We start from the raw sequence: 21,316 nt of genomic DNA on the forward strand, positions 1-21,316 counted from the left end.
CACATCCTCTCTCACACGTTGGTCTTTTTCATGCCACCTTTTCTTCCATCTAATCCCGGGAAAGGAGGCTGCAGATGCTGATGGACAGCACGGCTGGCAGGGTGTAGGCAACGCTATGACTTCATCACGTCAAGTGGAAGAACAGGAACCGTGAGGGTGAGAAAGTAGCCCACGGGAGGGTCGTCTCAAGTTAGCACAGCCACAAAGTCATAAGCCCCGCCTATTTATACAATTTATCTGATGTTCTACCTTACCCTAAACGTAAGCCTAACTTTAACCACACTTCTAACGTTATGCCTAACGCTAACCTTAAATTAAGACCAAAAAGTTTACCCAAAACAATGCATACATTTTGACGATATATACTTTGTGGCTGTGGTAACTAGTGACAAACCCACGGCAGTGGAGGAGAAAGAAGGAGGGAGCTGCGAGTAGAAGGGTGGGCGAAAAAGGAGGGGGACGAGAGAGAAGAGGATGGTGCTATGACATCACCCTCCATCCAAACGTGGACAGCTGTGGTTTCTCCAAGCGCGGCTGAACAGAACTGCGATACCACACGCGTCCGAGCAACCAGCGCTATCGGGGGATTTTAAACACTACTCAGCGCTAGAACCCAAACCGCTTCTCTGGATCTGCCGCAGGACGCTAGCACACGGGATTATTGTTTATTTGTTTATTTGAATAAGAAGATGTGAGTTTTTTTGTGAATGCACGATAAAAAGAGAGGAACTCCATCGCTGATAAAGGTAGGAACAATTGTCTTTTTTTTCTAACGGAGTTGTATTTGCAGGTTCTTCTATAAACGAGAAAATATGTGTTTCAACTGGTTCTACATTGTGGAATGCGCGACAGGCAGTCTGCGTCCGATAGTGCCTCTGTCCATACTTGTGAATTCGGCTGACCCAGTAGCCTATGAGGTGGATGCAGGCTGCTAGTGGTACCCAAAGAGAAGCTCTCAAGAGTACTCAGATGCCGAACTCGGATGCTATACAAAGTGCTTGCTCGACGGACCAAGAAGCGGCGGGGTAGAGCTGACGCTGATACCGCAAAGGTTAGGTGACGCTGGTAACCCTACTCCGTAGCCAAAAATGTGCCGGATGCCATCCTCTCCTATTCTTGTACAGAGTAGCCTACTGGTGTGGACAAACGTTATAGCAGTCTCAAAAATAGCTTGTTATAAAGAAATGTAGAGTAGGATAGCCTTTTGTCGCATCACCGTAGTTTAGACGTTATCTACGTGTACGTTTGTTGGTTATTACAAGTTTATTCACTTTATTTGATTTACAATAGCCTTACTGGGTATTTGTTTAGCGCAACCATTTGTTACAGTATAAACCCTTGAAGTTTCAGAGGTAGTTATGAATAACGCATTAGTGAATCATCTTCAGTGAGAGGGTGCATATCTCCACGGGGGTGTACATTAACGAAGCCAACCATGAGAGGCGTATGCTTAGCATTTAAGACCATTCATATGAATGTAGCCTATCCGCCCGGACGAAATCACTTCATACATTCATAGCCTTTTGATTATAAACGACACGCTACCGGATACTGTACGTTTCAAGAGTTGAATGATATCACACAACATCAACTTGATATCTTGTAGGGGTAACCCAATGCAAAATTTTGAACATGCATTATTGACATGTGCCTTCATCGTAAAGCCTATCTGACTCTGATCCATGTTTGCGCATTCAATCGCGGGGTTCTTTTCTTCGCCATGGATTTAGATGTTTACTTGTGGTGCGTTTTTTGCGCTCATTCCTTGAAAGGTGGAGTCACTCAGGACACGGGAACAGTGATGGCTGGTGATTGATTGTCTGAGTGCAGGTGACACCCTTGTTTAATGTCATTATCCTATTCCAACCACATTGACTGTTTAATGTCATTATCCTATTCCAACCACCTTGACTGTTTAATGTCATTATCCTATTCCAACCGCCTTGACTGTTTAATGTCATTATCCTATTCCAACCACATTGACTGTTTAATGTCATTATCCTATTCCAACCGCCTTGACTGTTTAATGTCATTATCCTATTCCAACCGCCTTGACTGTTTAATGTCATTATCCTATTCCAACCGCCTTGACTGTTTAATGTCATTATCCTATTCCAACCGCCTTGACTGTTTAATGTCATTATCCTATTCCAACCACATTGACTGTTTAATGTCATTATCCTATTCCAACCACATTGACTGTTTAATGTCATTATCCTATTCCAACCACCTTGACTGTTTAATGTCATTATCCTATTCCAACCACCTTGACTGTTTAATGTCATTATCCTATTCCAACCACATTGACTGTTTAATGTCATTATCCTATTCCAACCGCCTTGACTGTTTAATGTCATTATCCTATTCCAACCGCCTTGACTGTTTAATGTCATTATCCTATTCCAACCACCTTGACTGTTTAATGTCATTATCCTATTCCAACCGCCTTGACTGCTGGAGAGATTTTGCCTGAAGAGAGGACAGGTTGCTGTTGATTTTAGTCTTATTTTTAGTCTTTTATGTATACTCTACATAATTACTTATTTTGCCCTTTGTACTGCCTTTTGGTGTCTATTTATTAGTCCATATGGAGAATAAACGTTTTCTCCTCAAATTGACTAGCTGGGGTTTTACTATTCGCAACATACATTTAGCATACGTAGACTAGCACACAGCGATTGACTTCACATATTATGTGGATTTGTTAGGATGGAGATTATAAATGACTTGTTAAGATACTTGGTTACACAGGCACACAAACATCATGAAAAACGTTACAAAATGTTTTATTACAAAACATATTTCCTTATTGCCCAAATAGTAGAATATTAAAATGCGCAACAGTGATAGTCTACAACCAAACAAATTCCCCAATTAGGCCTAAAGACTTTTGAAGAACAAAGGCATTGTTATTTTTTTATTGAAAAGGGGAAGACGAAAATACGAAATCTTCAATAGAATGCTGTCAAAGGGACCAATTTAATTGGGCTCTTAATGATACATCATTATAATGTTCAATTCTTTATGAAGTTGCGTGTCCTGCCTTGTAGGATACGAAATCTTACGGCTTGATCGGATTGGGTGTGTGTTATAAGCTTGCGAGGAACAGTATCTTGCCACAGTCAAGGCTGTGAAAAGAAACAAGGCGTAATGGAGAATTCTAATACACAGCAACAGCATATACATTTGATTACGATTACACTGCATTGCTAACCCGTAAGCCATTTCCTAGGCATCATAAAAAAACTACAACTAAGTTACAACGCTGGTACAGAGAAAAACGAATAAACCCTATCAGGTGCGAAATTTGGACTGACTCCTCTCTCTCCTGAATGCCCATACGCATCTGACAGGAAGAGGTGGCATTTCTCCGAAGATTTCCACAGAAAGCGCGACCCCGCCCCTTGCTCACACTTGCTCACAGCCACTGTAAATAACCAGTAGTCTGAATGTGGGCTACTCCAAAATGTCACCCTGTATGGGTTTGGAACTATTTTACATTATCTGAAGAAATATTTTTCAGTGGTATATTACGTGTGGGTATAATTGGGAACTTGCCCATTGATTTTTTCTTCTTCATAATCTTGTTTTAGAATCCTCCCTCCTTCCCTCTCCTCTTCTCCCACCCTCTCTCCCACCATCCCTCTCCCTCCCTCCCTCCCTCCCTCCCTCCCTCCCTCCCTCCCTCCCTCCCTCCCTCCCTCCCTCCCTCCCTCCCTCCTCCCTCCCTCCCTCCCTCCCTCCCTCCCTCCCTCCCTCCCTCCCTCCCTCCCTCCCTCCCTCCCTCTCTCTTCTCCCTCCCTCCCTCCCTCCCTCCCTCCCTCCCTCCCTCCCTCCCTCCCTCCCTCCCTCCCACCTTCCCTCCTTCCCTCTCTTCTCCCTCCCTCCATCCCTCTCCTCTTCTCCCTCCCACCTTCCCTCTCCAATTCTCCCTCCCTCCCTCCCTCCCTCCATCCCTCCCACCTTCCCTCTCCTCCTTCCTCCACTTCTTCAGAGAACAGTAAAGACATCCAATTGTAATAGAACATTAGCCAAATGCATTGTTCGTTTTGTATTTAGTAAATGCCAGTATAATGTCTGCTAAATCAAATGAAAGGCATGGCCCCATGAAAACCACACACCATATATGTTGTTGTCTCTGATATAAATCTAGACCACACATATTCTTTATTATGTAATATTACATGGAACTACATGGAAATAAATCATGACATCCTCAGTTTTTCCTCCCAGCTCTAATGTTGGCCCCAATAGTGGCCATATCTCCCTCCGTCTACCAGTGCACCCCAGGCTTTTCTAAGAGGTGAATGTCAAGATCAGAGATGTAAGACATTCTCCTTATTCAGTGTTTCATCTCTTCTATAGAGACATTGTCTTACCACTTGAGGATTAAACAAGAGTCTCCTCCACATTGTTCAATTTTCAGTCAGGCCTGTCACAGGACAGTCCCATTACTGGGGCCTTCCCCTAGTTAATGGCTTGTAAATAGTTTTTGAAGCGCCCCTCATCTAATGTGTGTTGTTCACACACAATAAAATACCTCCTTTTTCATTGAAATGACTTGGAAACAACGTTGATTCAAACAGTGTGTGCCCAGTGGGCTGTGTTGCCAACATGCGTGTGCACGCACACACACGCCGGTTGCAATCCCTTTCCTGTGGGATGAGTCACATTCTGCAGTCACTCCACCACCATACAGCCCAGTACATGATTGTGGCCACTGCGTCGTTAATGCAGTCCAAATGGAGTGGATGATTGTGGCCACTACATCGTTAATGCAGTCCAAATGGAGTGGATGATTGTGGCCACTACATCGTTAATGCAGTCCAAATGGAATGGATGATTGTGGCCACTACATCGTTAATGCAGTCCAAATGGAATGGATGATTGTGGCCACTACATCGTTAATGCAGTCCAAATGGAGTGGATGATTGTGGCCACTACATCGTTAATGCAGTCCAAATGGAATGGATGATTGTGGCCACTACGTCGTTAATGCAGTCCAAATGGAATGGATGACTGTGGCCACTACATCGTTAATGCAGTCCAAATGGAATGGATGACTGTGGCCACTACATCGTTAATGCAGTCCAAATGGAATGGATGATTGTGGCCACTACATCGTTAATGCAGTCCAAATAGAGTGGATGCAGCTGGAGAGGCTTTTAAAGCACCCTAAAGGCGTGATGCGTAGCGAGAAACATATAATCATGTCAACGTTATGGAGAACTTTGAAACACACACACACACTCACGCACGCATATGCACACGCACAAACGCACACACACACACACACACACACACACACACACACACACACACACACACACACACACACACACACACACACACTCGACGGCGGCCATCTAATTATCAGGCAGAAGCTTGTTAGTTGTCACCTCAAGATAAACAGTCAGGGGGGTTTTGGGTCATGTTTTCCCGCTGCCGGCAGAATTACGAATTCTAAGTAGGAAAATGTCAATGTGAAAATATCCCTCCTCTCCCCTGGCCGTGCACAAACACATTTGCCCCGACTCATTTGTTTTTGGAGAAATGTAAATAGTGGGTAAAGGAAAGGTTGACATCCACAGACTCCCCACCCTGAGCCCCCTCATAACTCACAGTGAATGAGTCATTTAGACAGGGTCAGAGGATGCTTGAGGAACCCACGACTGGTGCCGCCAGTACTCTGCTACCGCCAAATGGTGGCGCATACAGGCGTTCTTATCAGGCAGCATATGGTCCTCAAATGTATATGCAAATGCTGTCCTGGAACACTCAGTGAAGGTAGAAAAAAATCACTTGCATTCAATTGCACAGATAGATCTAGTGGTCTGTCGTCATCACTGAAAACTTGCTAGGTCCTTGATGACATACTGTATTATACATTGCCATTTGAATGAGTGGCAGAAAATAATTACTATTCACCACTAAGTTTCCATCCTTATTTTGCTCCGCTGTGAAGCTTGACACTTTAATGGGTTTGATGTGTATGCAAGTGGGGCTGTCGGGAAAAGGCAAGCTGAGGACGGGGACCACTGCATGCAGAAAGCCAGGGACGTCTCCTCGCATCCGAGGAGAGAGATCAAGCTCACTCTCCTCTACTCCGTGGCTGCTGGGAGAAACGCCTAGGGGCTTCTCTTGTGTCAGACTGATTGGAAGGGGAATACACGGAGTGATCCGGGGTCAACGCTGTCTCAAAGTTGTCTCTCTGTGAAAGGGGGAACCTGTACTGTGTTCTTGGGGGATGAGAAAGAAGGTGACACTAACAATGAAGGTCTGCTTGCTTATGTATATTTCTCTGCTTAATTGATAAGGAGAGAGGGAAGGGATGGAGAGAAGAAAGTAGGGGGTGAGCGGTAGCAGGAGATGGCTGCTGGGAATTCTGAAGAAATCATCAAGTGCAGATTTCCGTCGCTTTTTTTCTGGGATACAGGCTCAAGGTCTGATTGGAGGTTAGGTTGTGTCGCTTCCACAGATCACGTAACATATAGATATAGCCAAGTTATCAAATCACATTTTATTGGTCACATACACATATTTAACAGATGTTATTGCGAGTGTAGCGAAATGCTTGTGTTGTGCACTGTATGTTACCTATTGGTGAACATCCTAATGAAGTTAAACCTACTTACAGGTTTTAAGTAATAACAAGTATCATTGAGTATGTTTCCTGAAGTGTGTACTCCATTTTGTTCATTTCTCACCGTGTAGCCATCTTAGTAATGTTGCGTAATCACAACAGTGTAATAACTGGACACAGAGATAATTACAGATTTATCAACGTTGTTAATAGAGGGAAATTACACAAACTACACTGAGAATACACAACATTAAGAACACCTGCCCTTTCCATGACCAGGTGAATCCAGGTGAATCCAGGTGAAATCTGTGATCCCTTATTGATGTACCTTGTTAAATCCACTTCAGTCAGTGTAGATGAAGGGGAGGAGACAGGTTAAAGTAGGATTTTTAAGCCTTGAGACATGGATTGGGTGTGTGTGTCATTCAGAGGGTGAATGGGCAAGACAAAAGATTGAAGTGTCTTTGAACAGTAAGGTAGTATGTGCCAGGCGCACCGGTTTGTGTCAAGAACCTCAATGCTGATGGGTTTTTCTCCGCTCAACAGTTTCCTGTGTGTATCAAGAATGGTCCACCACCAACTTGACACAATTGTGGGCAGCATTGGAGTAAACATGGGCCAGCATCCCTGTGGAGCGCTTTTGACACCTTGTAGAGTCCATGCCCCGACGAATGGAAGTTGTTCTGGGGGCAGAAAGGGGGTTGCAACGCAATTAGGAAGGTGTTCCTAATGTTTTGTGCACTCAGTGTATAAGACACACCAGTATGTTTGAAAATATATAACAGATGTAATCAAAGCATAATCTGAGTGGTAGTGAGAGCACATCACATGCCTGCTGTAAACTGGCAAACAAATATTATTTTAGCTTTTACCTGGAAATAGGCAAGTTGAAGAGCATTGTGGACAAGCTGAAAGCAGGGGAAGGATTTTATGTCGGTGTGTACTCAACAAATCTTTTTCAGACGATATGATTGATGACATGATTATTGACATGTTTATGAGAGTAGAATTCTTAATTGCCCATGAGGGAATTTCTCTTGGACATTCAGTCTTAGAAGCACTGCCAATACACAACACAAGGTACAGATGTACTTAGTTCATAACACATTGAATTGGCTAAACGTGAAACAACAGTAAATGTCGTATACATACAGTACAGCATGAGAAACCACGCTGTGATTGGTCCCCCATCCTCCCAGCACGGGCAGGTTCCCCTGTCTCCTATCAGCTCCATACAGATTGGATAACAAACTCTCCCTGGCAGGATGCCTTCCTTCTGGAAAATAGACAATTAAGAGCCCTATCATTGGCCGAGGCATCGAGGAAGAAGTCTCTCTCGGGGCAAGGCTGTTAACGAGGCTAGTGCCACATGGCCCCTCGGGTCCTAACTCTTGAAGGTCATCGCGACATTTCGCCTCCTACTTCTTTGCCATGACAACCCAGTCGCCGGTCGCCGTGGACAATGTTTGTCCGGGCGAGCGGGGCCCGTTAGGGTAACGCGTTGCGACAACGGCAGCAAGTCGCTGTCGTTAGTTGTTAACCCTGTTAGTTAGAACAAGCGCCATTACTGGTTAAATATCTATGAATGATTCATCATTTTCATGTTCAATGCTTTTATTTTTATTGAGGTGGTACTACAATGCTCCCTGTGTGTGTCGTGTGCCTGTTGTGTGTGTGTTGTTTGTGTGTGTGTTGTGTCTGTGTTGTATGTGTTGTGTGTTGCAGGACAACTGATGCTTCAAGGGAGGACCAAGACTAGGGCAGCAGAATTAAGATAAGGGGGGATCTATGACCTTGTACATTTCATCTGCAGATATAATACAATCTTAACCTTCAAGAACAGCCCATTTAGACTCTGCTATATGTGTGGCCATATGGTGCTGTGCAAGCTTCCCTTTTTATTTAACCTTTATTTAACTTGTATTTAACTAGGCAAGTCAGTTAAGAACAAATTATTATTTACAATGATGGCCTACCCCGGCCAAACCCTAACCCGGACGGCGCTGGGCCAATTGTGCGCCGCCCTATGGGATTCCCAATCACGGCCGGTTGTGATACAGCCTGATACAGCCCATTTGGATCCAACATTGGGCCTGCAGAGGGTAAGATAGAAAGAGAGGAGAGAGAGAGAGATAGAGAAAGGGGCACCAGCCCTTTGTAAGAGGCATCAATGATTATTGATCAACGTGCAAATACACAGTATGTCTGCCATTGTGCCTGGTTGAAACATGAACGGCCTACCTTTCTGGATTTGTATATTTTCCTCCCCCTCTCTGCCTCTTCCTTTCCTGCTGGTGAGCTACATACACCAGCTACCTACAACAGCTGCCTACACCTGCTACCTACAACAGCTGCCTACAACAGCTACCTACAACAGCTACCTACAGCAGCTACCTACAACAGCTGCCTACAACAGCTACCTACATCAGCTACATTCAACAGCTACCTACAACAGCTACCTACAACAGCTACCTACAACAGCTACCTACAACAGCTACATTCAACAGCTACCTACAACAGCTACCTACAACAGCTACCTACAACAACTACATTCAACACCTACCTACAGCAGCTACATTCAACAGCTACCTATAACAGCTACCTACAACAGCTACCTACAACAGCTACCTACAACAGCTACATTCAACAGCTACATTCAACAGCTACCTACAACAGCTACCTACAACAGCTACATTCAACAGCTACATTCAACAGCTACCTACAACAGCTACCTACAACAGCTACCTACAACAGCTACATTCAACACCTAGCTACAGCAGCTACATTCAACAGCTACCTATAACAGCTACCTACAACAGCTACATTCAACACCTACCTACAACAGCTACCTACAACAGCTACCTACAACAGCTACATTCAACAGCTACATTCAACAGCTACCTATAACAGCTACCTACAACAGCTACCTACAACAGCTACATTCAACACCTAGCTACAGCAGCTACATTCAACAGCTACCTATAACAGCTACCTACAACAGCTACATTCAACAACTACCTACAACAGCTACCTACAACAGCTACCTACAACAGCTACATTCAACAGCTACATTCAACAGCTACCTACAACAGCTACCTACAACAGCTACCTACAACAGCTACCTACAACAGCTACATTCAACAGCTACATTCAACAGCTACCTATAACAGCTACCTACAACAGCTACCTACAACAGCTACATTCAACAGCTACCTACAACAGCTACCTACAACAGCTACCTACAACAGCTACATTCAACAGCTACCTACAACAGCTACCTACAACAGCTACCTACAACAGCTACATTCAACAGCTACATTCAACAGCTACCTACAACAGCTACCTACAACAGCTACCTACAACAGCTACCTACAACAGCTACATTCAACAGCTACATTCAACAGCTACCTATAACAGCTACCTACAACAGCTACCTACAACAGCTACATTCAACAGCTACCTACAACAGCTACCTACAACAGCTACCTACAACAGCTACATTCAACAGCTACCTACAACAGCTACCTACAACAGCTACATACAACAGCTACATACAACAGCTACCTACAACAGCTACCTACAACAGCTACATACAACAGCTACCTACAACAGCTACATACAACAGCTACCTACAACAGCTACCTACAACAGCTGCATTCAACAGCTACCTACAACAGCTACCTACAACAGCTACATACAACAGCTACATTCAACAGCTACCTACAACAGCTACCTACAACAGCTACATACAACAGCTACATTCAACAGCTACCTACAACAGCTACCTACAACAGCTACCTACAACAGCTACATTCAACAGCTACCTACAACAGCTACATTCAACAGCTACCTACAACAGCTACATTCAACAGCTACCTACAGCAGCTACCTACAGCAGCTACATACAACAGCTACCTACAACAGCTACATTCAACAGCTACCTACAACAGCTACCTACAGCAGCTACCTACAACAGCTACATTCAACAGCTACCTACAACAGCTACCTACAACAGCTACCTACAACAGCTACCTACAACAGCTACATTCAACAGCTACCTACAACAGCTACATTCAACAGCTACCTACAGCAGCTACCTACAGCAGCTACATACAACAGCTACCTACAACAGCTACATTCAACAGCTACCTACAACAGCTACCTACAGCAGCTACCTACAACAGCTACATTCAACAGCTACCTACAACAGCTGCATTCAACAGCTACCTACAACAGCAACCTACAACCGCAACCTACAACCGCTACCTACAACAGCTACCTACAGCAGCTACATACAACAGCTACCTACAACAGCTACCTACAACAGCTACATTCAACAGCTACCTACAACAGCTACCTACAACAGCTACCTACAGCAGCTACATACAACAGCTACCTACAACAGCTACCTACAACAGCTACCTACAACAGCTACCTACAACAACTACCTACAACAGCTACCTACAACAGCTACATTCAACAGCTACCTACAACAGCTACCTACAACAGCTACCTACAACAGCTACATTCAACAGCTACCTACAGCAGCTACATTCAACAGCTACCTACAACAGCTACCTACAACAGCTACCTACAACAGCTACCTACAACAGCTACATTCAACAGCTACCTACAACAGCTACATTCAACAGCTACCTACAACAGCTACCTACAACAGCTACCTACAACAGCTACATTCAACAGCTACCTACAACAGCTATCTACAACAGCTACCTACAACAGCTACATTCAACAGCTACCTACAACAGCTACCTACAACAGCTACCTACATTGCTGCCACTGTCTGCTACTGACTCCCCTCTGTTGTCTCAGTCTATATATTCTCCTATTACCGGCTCAAACAAAGCTTCATGAATCCAAATGGATTTGTCTATCTGATTCCCATGCCATTTCTTACTAACCCTCCCAGAGATGTAATGTTCAGTGTTCTATTGGGCTTCAGACCATGCATGCGGGTGAATCCAAATTCTGGATCCAACCGGGGGGGGGATTCGAAATTGGAATTTCAGCGCTCCGTGTTTTTGTCAATGAGGATGAACAGACTAGCCTATTTGTGTGTGTCACTCATGATGGCTAACAAGCTAAAAAACACCAGGGCAAAGGATAGGCTAAGGTGATACGCCCAACTGTTGCTTCAGTAGGCTTATGTTATTTTTTGTCAGCCATTGTGTTTATGAATTTGTGTCCGTATCTCCGGCTGGCCTTGTAGTGTCTCACAACAACCCAATCAGATGTGCTAAACCGCGGTCTAGCTATTAGCGCATGATAGCATATCAGCAGGATTACGTTTAATTCTAATTGAACAATTTCCCCATCGCCGCACTTTGCCGCGGCCAAACATGATTTATTGTTTGTCCAGTGCCATCGATTAAAGGACTCTAGTAATTGTTTTGTCTGAGCTTGATTAACAAACCTGTGCTTTCTCCAGCCAACTTGTTCAATAGCTGCCTTAACTGCTAGCATTAGGCTAGGCCCTTTTGCTTCTCCATAGTATTTGGTAAATATTTTCTTAACTCTTTCTTGAATTGTACTGTTGGTTAAGGGCTTGTAAGTAAGCATGTGACATGTTGTATTCGGCGCATGTGACAAATAAAGTTTGATTTGATTTGATATAGAGGAATGTTGTGGAAAACGAAGCGGAGATGGAAAAAAGGGAAGAAAACTATATGTGTTGCTGCCTTTTGCTTGTTTACTCATTTTCAAAGCAAGGATAGAGTTTCATGAAGAGGAAATGGGTGCCAGGGTTCATTAGCTGAGCTAACAGTGCTTAGTCAATAGTTCAAAATGGCCGCCTCTTATCTATGTATATCGTGGGTCACTGGGCCTCAGATTCAAGAGCAAGGAGCTATGCATGTGCAGTGTACTTGTCCTCTGCTGTGGATGGATGGGTCTGTGTAATCTATGGAATGTTGGGAATGTGCCTGGTTGAACTTGTTTTTGACTTCCATAATCCTGAAGAAATACGGGGAGAAGGGAGGGAGGGAGGATTCCCAGGTGCGGGATGTGGAGGAGGAAAAGGAGGAGAGATGATTGAAAGCCAGGGAGCAGCCAGAGGTCCCGACATGTTTTCAGACACAGGGAGTGTAGAATATTTTAGCTCTATGATAGCTCCTAGAGAGGGGTCGGGCCTTCTTTCCCACGCATAAGCAGCACGCATCAAACCTCTATTCTCCATATCTAGCATCATACTTCTGCCTCTTGCCTCTGTGTTCAAGATGTATGATTATTTTTAACTTGTGCCATCTTATTTCTGCTTCCTGCCTCCATGTTCAAGTTTTTCATGGTTATTTTGTTTTTGGGTGGCTGCTTGTTAGTTAGCCACCTCTTTCCGCCGACCAGTAGTAGGAAATAGATGGAAGGCAGGCAGAATGCTCGGTAGAGGGATGATGTCTACTTAAAGGTCATTTATTTCTTCTGTCACTTTGTTAGGGCGAGGGAGGAAATGACAAAACGCTGGTTGTTTATGACCCCCAGTGCTGGAAGGCGGCTTTCTAGCAGGAAGTTGCTTCTTCTTCTCTGTTTAATTCATGTCCTTGGAGGTGTGTGTTAGTGTAGCAGTGAGGGGAATCTCACAAGGCTTAATTAGAGAGAAAAAACACACAAACTCTCCCAATTCCCAGGCTGTCGCCACTGCCTTGGTATGTGATACACCCCCCCAACCCCCAATTAAATCATGAAGACCTTTGACAAAACAAATCAGGCCGTCAATTTCTCAACATCATTTTGATTAATCTCACAGAGATGGGCTGGGTAGATATTGGAAATAGGCTTGACTTTTTGCTCTCTCTCTCTCTCTCTCTTAAAACTGTAGATTCCTAGAGCTGAGAAAACATGACGTTTTTTTCAGAATTTTTCAATGTTTTAAGATTGGCAGATGAGAGGACACCTCATGCCTTGGTCCAGCTGTAACCTCTTGATGACTCAGCAGGGCCACTGGAGAGAGGGAGAGAGGGGGAGAGGGAGATAGAGGGGGAGAGGGAGAGGGAGAGAGAGGGAGAGGGGGGATATATCTGTGAATTCAGCAAGTTACTTTTTAATTGACAGGAGAATAAAGGCCTCGTTCTCCGGCTCAAGAGCCGCCATTGCTGGGCATGTTTCATGTAATTTCAACTGAATTCTTTCCTCTGTTTCTAATTTTCCTCTCCCTTTCTCTCTCTCTCACACACACATTCTCTCTGTCTCTCATTTTTTCTTTCTCTATATCTCTCTTTTTCAATCTATCTCTCACACGTTCTCTCTCTCGCTCACATTCTCTCTCACACACAAACATTCTCTCTCTCTCTCATGTTCTCTTTCTGTATATCTCTCTCTCTTGTTCTCTCTCACACACACATTATATCTCTCTCACACACACACATATACATTATCTCTCTCTCTCTCGCTCTCTCTCTCTCTCTCTCTCTCTCTCTCTCATTCTCTCGTTCTCGTCTCAGCTGCTCAACCCTTCCATTTTCCACAGTTCCTCCGCTCTCTCCCTTTCTTCTCTCTCTCTCTTCTCACCCTCTCTTATCTCCCCCTCGTCTCTCTCTGTCTGTCTCCTTCCCTTTATCTATTTGCATTTCCCTCTTGAGTTCTCTCCTGGCTCATCTCTCTGCTTGTCATCTTCTCCGTTCGACTTCTAAAGCATTCTCTCTTTCTCTCTCTCTCTCTTGCTCTCTCTCTCTCACACACACATTCTCTCTCTCTCTCATGTTCTCTTTCTTTATATCTCTCTCTCTTGTTCTGTCTCACACACATACACATTATCTCTCTCTCTCTCTCTCTCTCTCTCATTCTCTCGTTCTCGTCTCAGCTGCTCAACCCTTCCATTTTCCACAGTTCCTCCGCTCTCTCCCTTTCTTCTCTCTCTCTCTTCTCACCCTCTCTTATCTCCCCCTCGTCTCTCTCTGTCTGTCTCCTTCCCTTTATCTATTTGCATTTCCCTCTTGAGTTCTCTCCTGGCTCATCTCTCTGCTTGTCATCTTCTCCGTTCGACTTCTAAAGCATTCTGGAGTTTCTTTTTAAATAGGGAAATTAAGACAGATAGGGACTAAGGGAAGGCTGTGTTCAGAGACTTTCCTAGGCAGTCAGCTCTGGAAAATATAGGCCAATCTGCAGTACTAAGCTAGTACCATTGTAAGTTTGGCAGTTAAGATGAATTAATTAGTAATAATTATTGTCTCATAACTGGAGATTTGTTATCCATGGTCTAATTTAATAAAACCAAAGGTTGTTGTACTAACTTAACACTCATAGTGAAAATGACTGATTTTAAATGAGTGATGATACCCATTTGTTACAAAACTATGTATGCCATGGCATAGATGATGCCTAGCCTCCAGTTTGAGAAACTCTTTCGATTGTGCTTCTCACTGCATCTTGACTTCCAGAGTTTCAGATTTAGTATAGAAGTGCACATACATCATATGACTAAATCAAATGCGAACCCCGGTTAAAGCAAAAATATGTAACTTTTTTGGGCGACCCGACGAAATAGGAATTGGAGTTATAGATCTTTAATTCTCATTGAAACAAGTCTAAGAAGCAATATATATGTTCTCTCATGTATTGCACACCAGCTTCAAACAGCTGTGTGTTTTATTTATTTAACTAGGCAAGTCAGTCAAGAACAAATTCTTATTTACAATGATGGCCTACCCCAGACGACGCTGGGCCAATTGTGCACCGCCCTATGAGACTCCCAATCACGGCCAGATGTGATGCAGCCTGGATTTGAACCAGGGTCTGCAGTGACACTTCTTGCACTGAAATGCAGTGCCTTAGACCGCTGCGACACTTGGGAGCCCTACTATGTATTTCATTATGGAAAATATATTTTACAGTGGTTTAGATGGTACAATGATTCTCTACACAATGACTGCTTGTTTTGTTACGTAAACAGTTTTTTGGGGGCAAACTATTAGAATTTGAGCAACCAGGAATTGGCGTAGCGAAATCTGCTTATTGGAAATAGGCTTGGCTTTTTGCTCTCTCTCACTTAATACTGTAGATTCCTAGAGCTCAGAAAACATGGCATGTTTTGCATTTTCATGTCTGTCTATGGAATCCTAAACCTTGGCACTTTCACAGCCATCTTTGTTTGTATCTTTTGTTCTTGAAAGCAGTGATCTGCTTTCATTGCCTTCACTGGAATGGCATAGATGTGCAAAGTGTATTCTCTGGTATTGCACAAGTGTGTGTGTGTGAAGGTGGGGGGTGGGGGGGGGTGGGGGGGGTCAATTACCATTAGACAACAGTTAGACAGAGACTAAAACGTATCGCAGCACTCTGTATCCACTGAAATGATGAACTTCGTCTTTTGCCTCACTAAGGATTAGCACAAAGTATATAAGCAAATTGATATGCAAGTCAAACTTCCTCCATTCCCATTGGTAAAAGGATTGAAATTATGACTCACTGGGGAGAGGGCGGCAGGCAGCCATGTGGTTAAGAGCTCTGGGCCAGTAACCGATAGGTTGCTCGTTTGAATCCTCAAGCTAACTAGGTGGAGAAAAAATAAAGTTTGTTACCTTGAGCAAGGCACTTAACCCTAATTTCTCCTGCTAACTGACTAAAATGTAGAGTGATAAAAGGTACATTTTTGGGGTCTTGTGCCTTTTAGTCGAGACAACTAGCTACTGGACAACTGTCTCTCTCAAAGTCTTGAACATCAATGAAAGAAGTTGATATCTATATCTTTTTTTTCAAAGGGCTGATTTATCCTGTTTTGGTCTATTTCTGAATACTTTCATATTGTACACTACACATACATAATATAATAATGTATGCCATTTAGCAGACGCTTCTTTCCAAAGTGACTTATAGTAATGCATGCATACATTTTACGTACGGGTGGTTACATGTGTCATGCTCTACCAACTGAGCTGCAAAGGACCACGTAAGACGATAAGACTATGCACTAGCGAATAGCTGCTGCTCTGCTCTCCTCTCCTCTCTTTTGAACGTCTAGGGCCTATACTATCTACATCTTGTCAGGAATAAAACGCACCCCTGCCCCCAGCTGTATCCTGACAGTGTAATGGATTCAATATTGTGATAGTGTTTTATTTGTGGCCTACCGAAGCCCTGACTTCATACTCACTGTGTCTCTCCCTTCTTACCCTTTTGACAATTTGCCCTAATTTATGGCTGTATAAAAGGCTTGAAGGAAATCCATTCTCCGCTCTCGGTCTCCCCAGAGTGCCTCCCCCTGGGCCAGATCTAAACCCCCATACAAATGTCCTATCTTAATTTCACCAGTTTGTCACAGCAGGAAAACAATCCTGCAGCACAGGACATGTGAATTATAATTGATCAACATTTTTGCACGAGTTGATAAATTTTTCTTAAGTGGAAATTAAAACTTTACATGCCCTTTTAAATCGTTTGAAAGTGTGCAGGATTATTTTTCCTGCTGTGAAAATTCTCTGCGACAACAGAGTGATAAAATTAAGATAGCAGATCTGTGGGTCTTAACGCTTTGTAGCCGGCTAATGCTCAGCATAAGGAGCTAACCTACAGATAGCTAATCATTCTGTTATTGGTGTCGGCCACCAACTTGTGAGGTCTATTCCTTGCTTCTTTCTTCTCTTCTTTTGTTGTTGCGCAGTGTCCTTGAGTTTCTTTAGAAGGCGATTGAAATGCAATATAGCTCTGTATTCTCATTGTAATCTGCGGTGTCTTATTTCTTTATCACAGTGTGGAGCTACTGTACATAGTGCATGTGGACTACTTCTTCAAGAATATAGAGTGATGCTAATTGTTGGAATTGTCTGATTGAATGGCCTCTTAGTTCTGGCTAAGACAGGTTAATTTGTCTTAGTTCTGGCTAAGACAGGTTAATGGGTCTTAGTTCTGGCTGAGACAGGTTAATGGGTCTTAGTTCTGGCTAAGACAGGTTAATGGGTCTTTGTTCTGGCTAAGACAGGTTAATGGGTCTTAGTTCTGGCTAAGACAGGTTAATGGGTCTTAGTTCTGGCTAAGACAGGTTAATGGGTCTTAGTTCTGGCTAAGACAGGTTAATGGGTCTTAGTTCTGGCTAAGACAGGTTAATGGGTCTTAGTTCTGGCTAAGACAGGTTAATGGGTCTTAGTTCTGGCTGAGACAGGTTAATGGGTCTTAGTTCTGGCTAAGACAGGTTAATGGGTCTTAGTTCTGGCTGAGACAGGTTAATGGGTCTTAGTTCTGGCTGAGACAGGTTAATGGGTCTTAGTTCTGGCTAAGACAGGTTAATGGGTCTTAGTTCTGGCTGAGACAGGTTAATGGGTCTTAGTTCTGGCTAAGACAGGTTAATGGGTCTTAGTTATGGCTAAGACAGGTTAATGGGTCTTAGTTCTGGCTAAGACAGGTTAATGGGTCTTAGTTCTGGCTGAGACAGGTTAATGGGTCTTTGTTCTGGCTAAGACAGGTTAATGGGTCTTAGTTCTGGCTGAGACAGGTTAATGGGTCTTAGTTCTGACTGAGAAAGGTTAATGGGTCTTAGTTCTGGCTGAGACAGGTTAATGGGTCTTAGTTATGGCTAAGACAGGTTAATGGGTCTTAGTTCTGGCTAAGACAGGTTAATGGGTCTTAGTTCTGGCTAAGACAGGTTAATGGGTCTTAGTTCTGGCTGAGACAGGTTAATGGGTCTTAGTTCTGGCTAAGACAGGTTAATGGGTCTTAGTTCTGGCTAAGACAGGTTAATGGGTCTTAGTTCTGGCTAAGACAGGTTAATGGGTCTTAGTTATGGCTAAGACAGGTTAATGGGTCTTAGTTCTGGCTAAGACAGGTTAATGGGTCTTAGTTCTGGCTGAGACAGGTTAATGGGTCTTAGTTCTGGCTGAGACAGGTTAATGGGTCTTAGTTCTGGGTAAAACAGGGAAATGTGTCTTCATGGCCTAACCTATCCTCCTGCACTATGCTTTCAGAGTTGGACTCTCTCTCTCTCTCTCTCTCTCTCTCTCTCTCTCTCTCTCTCTCTCTCTCTCTCTCTCTCTCTCTCTCTATTTCTCTCTGTTCCTCCCTCTGGCTTTGCCTCTAATGGCTGTTAATGAAGAGGAAATTTGAGAAGAGCTGACACAGGCTCGTCCTCTCTCTCAATTCTCTCTCTCTCTCTCTCTCTCTCTCTCTCTCTCTCTCTCTCTCTCTCTCTCTCTCTCACACACAATCTCTCTTTCTCTTACACACATCCACACACACACGGTGTGCACAGCATGTCCTTCATAATATCACAGATGACATTAATCTTTAAATGACTGTTGGCTCATCCCAATACTTTCAATCCATTAGAGAAATAGCTAAGAAGTGAGATGAGAGAGAGAGAGAGAGAGAGGGGGTTGTTAAAGAGAAAAACAGGGAGAAAAGGAAGGGATGACATGAATGATAATGGATGATGAACCTGTACCATAACAACATCCACGCAGAGAGAAGGGAGCAAATTATTGTTACCCTCTTTAGGTAGCCCTTTGTGGACAAATGTTTCAGGTTAGCCCCACACACCTTTACTCACCCCCTCTCACTCCTCCCACCCCAAGGTCAGCGGGGACCTGGTTGCTAAGCTACGCTCTGGCCCATCCCCCTGCAGTGAGATATGGTGCGTCTGACATCATTACCCTTGTTGTGACAGGTTTCATGTGTGCCCCCAGGAACCATACATCAGGCTCACTGATAGGAAGGCCAGACCAATAGCATCCAACCAGCCAAGTGGCCTAACACAGCATTCACCACTGCAGCCCAGTTTGGAAATAGTTTGTTCGTTTCATCAGTTCTTTGTGTTTATTTGTTCCTTCCTTCCTTCCTGACCTACTTGTGGCTATCAGTGATTCTCTGTGTTGATAGGGTGTGATATATAGGAGTGGAACCCTTATTTAAACCAATCCTATCATGTCAGATCTGTGATAGGAGGAAGGAATATGCATTTCTGAAATATATTCCAATATGTTCTGTAAAGGACCAACCATGCACATTATCTCTGGGGGACTTTGGCAAGCTTGCGCCCCAAGGGGGAACAGAGTGAAATAGAGATGGTAGACAAAACCCTATCCCGCTGTGGACAGTGAATAGATTTCTCTGTAGATTTTTTTGGGGGGGAGGGGGGTGACAGTCCCTCCACTCAAAATTCCCAGTTCAATCCCCTGTGATTACAACACATTAGTAATAGTAATTAGACAATAATTTCTGATGCCACTGTTTTACATATTTTCTCCCTATTGGAAAAAAAGCTCAGTTCATAATCCTCCTTTAGGTTAAATAAAAATACAATGATGCACTCGTCAATAGTCTTCCACTGTGGTGTCTTCTCACTGCCCTTCACTGCAACCTGACCTCTACCTCTACCTCTACCTCGACAGCCAAACCCCATCAACCCTGCCTCCACACTAAACATGTCTCTTAACCACTATACTCTGCATTGATCTGTGGTCCTATCAGTGTGTGGGTTCTAAGAAAAGTCCCATTGACATCCTTTGTGGTGGTACCAAAATGAATCTGCTTAAAGGAGGATCCTTAAGTGCCAACTCTTATACAGACAATAATATGCAATACGGTTGGACTGGATCCATGATCCATGATCCAATACCCTCCCCCCCAATCAGATCAACTGAGAGCTAACCACATGACCATTAGGGCTTCATTCTTTGTGAGTGCGTATTTATGTGTGTGTGTGTGTGTGTGTGTGTGTGTGTGTGTGTGTGTGTGTGTGTGTGTGTGTGTGTGTGTGTGTGTGTGTGTGTGTGTGTGTGTGTGCGTGTGTTTCATTCATTGAATGTGTATTGGATAGGGGTTTGAACATTAAAACATTTCAACGAAGTTGGAATCCTTAACATTGAGAAAAATCCCTTTTCCTCCACAAATTTTAAATCCCAGTGCAGTTATCACAAACATATAATTTCAGTGTTATAGCCTAACTAGACGGTAGTATATAGCCTAACTAGACGGTAGTCTATAACCTAACTAGACGGTAGTCTATAACCTAACTAGACGGTAGTCTATAGCCTAACTAGACGATAGTCTATAACCTAACTAGACGGTAGTCTATAGCCTAACTAGACGGTAGTCTATAACCTAACTAGACGGTAGTCTATAGCCTAACTAGACGGTAGTCTATAGCCTAACTAGACGGTAGTCTATAGCCTTACTAGACGGTAGTCTATAGCCTAACTAGATGGTAGTCTATAAAGGCCAGGGGGAAATTGTGAAATTTAAGAAAACAGAGAGGAAGAGGTAAACTTTAGGCTACTTCGGTGGATTTGCGAGACATACTAGACAAGACATTGGAGATACAGATTACCAAGACATTCTTTCTGCCTGCCCCCTTCTCGCTCTCCCTCACGCTGGCTCGCCTGCGCTTGCGCATCGCTAATGATGTGCGTGTGTGTTCAGTCTTCGGTCTGTTGCGTGTAGAATATCCTAGCCTATTCATTGATGATAGGTCTTGCTTTACTGAAGTTGCGAGACATTGCAAGCTAAGAAATGGCAAGATACAGCATACCATTGCGAAATGCAGTTTTTGATTGCCGATCGATACGCCTGGTGGTCCTTTGTAGCTCAGTTGGTAGAGCATGGTGTTTGTAATGTCAGGGTAGTGGGTTCAATTCCAGGGACCAACCATATGTAATATGTATAACTGTTAGTCTCATTGGATAAAAGCTTCTGCTAAATGGCGTCTATTATCATATTGCACAGTTCTGTCTGCTTGGTGGCCAACCTGACTATACTGTGCCCCTCCCATCTCACTCCGTCCCTCGCTAGCTCGCT

The 21,316-nt window shown here is 43.7% G+C and overlaps 1 protein-coding gene across 20 annotated transcripts in view; it reads left to right on the forward strand.

Annotated features, from left to right (window-relative positions):
* The first annotated feature begins 458 nt into the window (after positions 1-458).
* ptprsa (protein tyrosine phosphatase receptor type Sa) overlaps positions 459-21,316 on the forward strand; it is a 421,887-nt gene continuing 401,029 nt past the window's right edge. For 5 of the 20 annotated variants that reach the window (XM_014149811.2, XM_045697377.1, XM_045697373.1 and 2 more), the window contains exon 1: positions 464-746. The gene's annotated coding sequence lies outside the window, so the exon portion shown is untranslated. Of the gene's footprint in view, positions 747-21,316 lie in introns of all 20 variants that reach the window. The other 15 variants (XM_045697360.1, XM_045697368.1, XM_045697369.1 and 12 more) reach the window with 9 other exon arrangements.

Source organism: Salmo salar, chromosome ssa16 (assembly GCF_905237065.1).
Source record: "Salmo salar chromosome ssa16, Ssal_v3.1, whole genome shotgun sequence".
In the NCBI taxonomy this organism is placed as follows: Eukaryota; Metazoa; Chordata; class Actinopteri; order Salmoniformes; family Salmonidae; genus Salmo; species Salmo salar.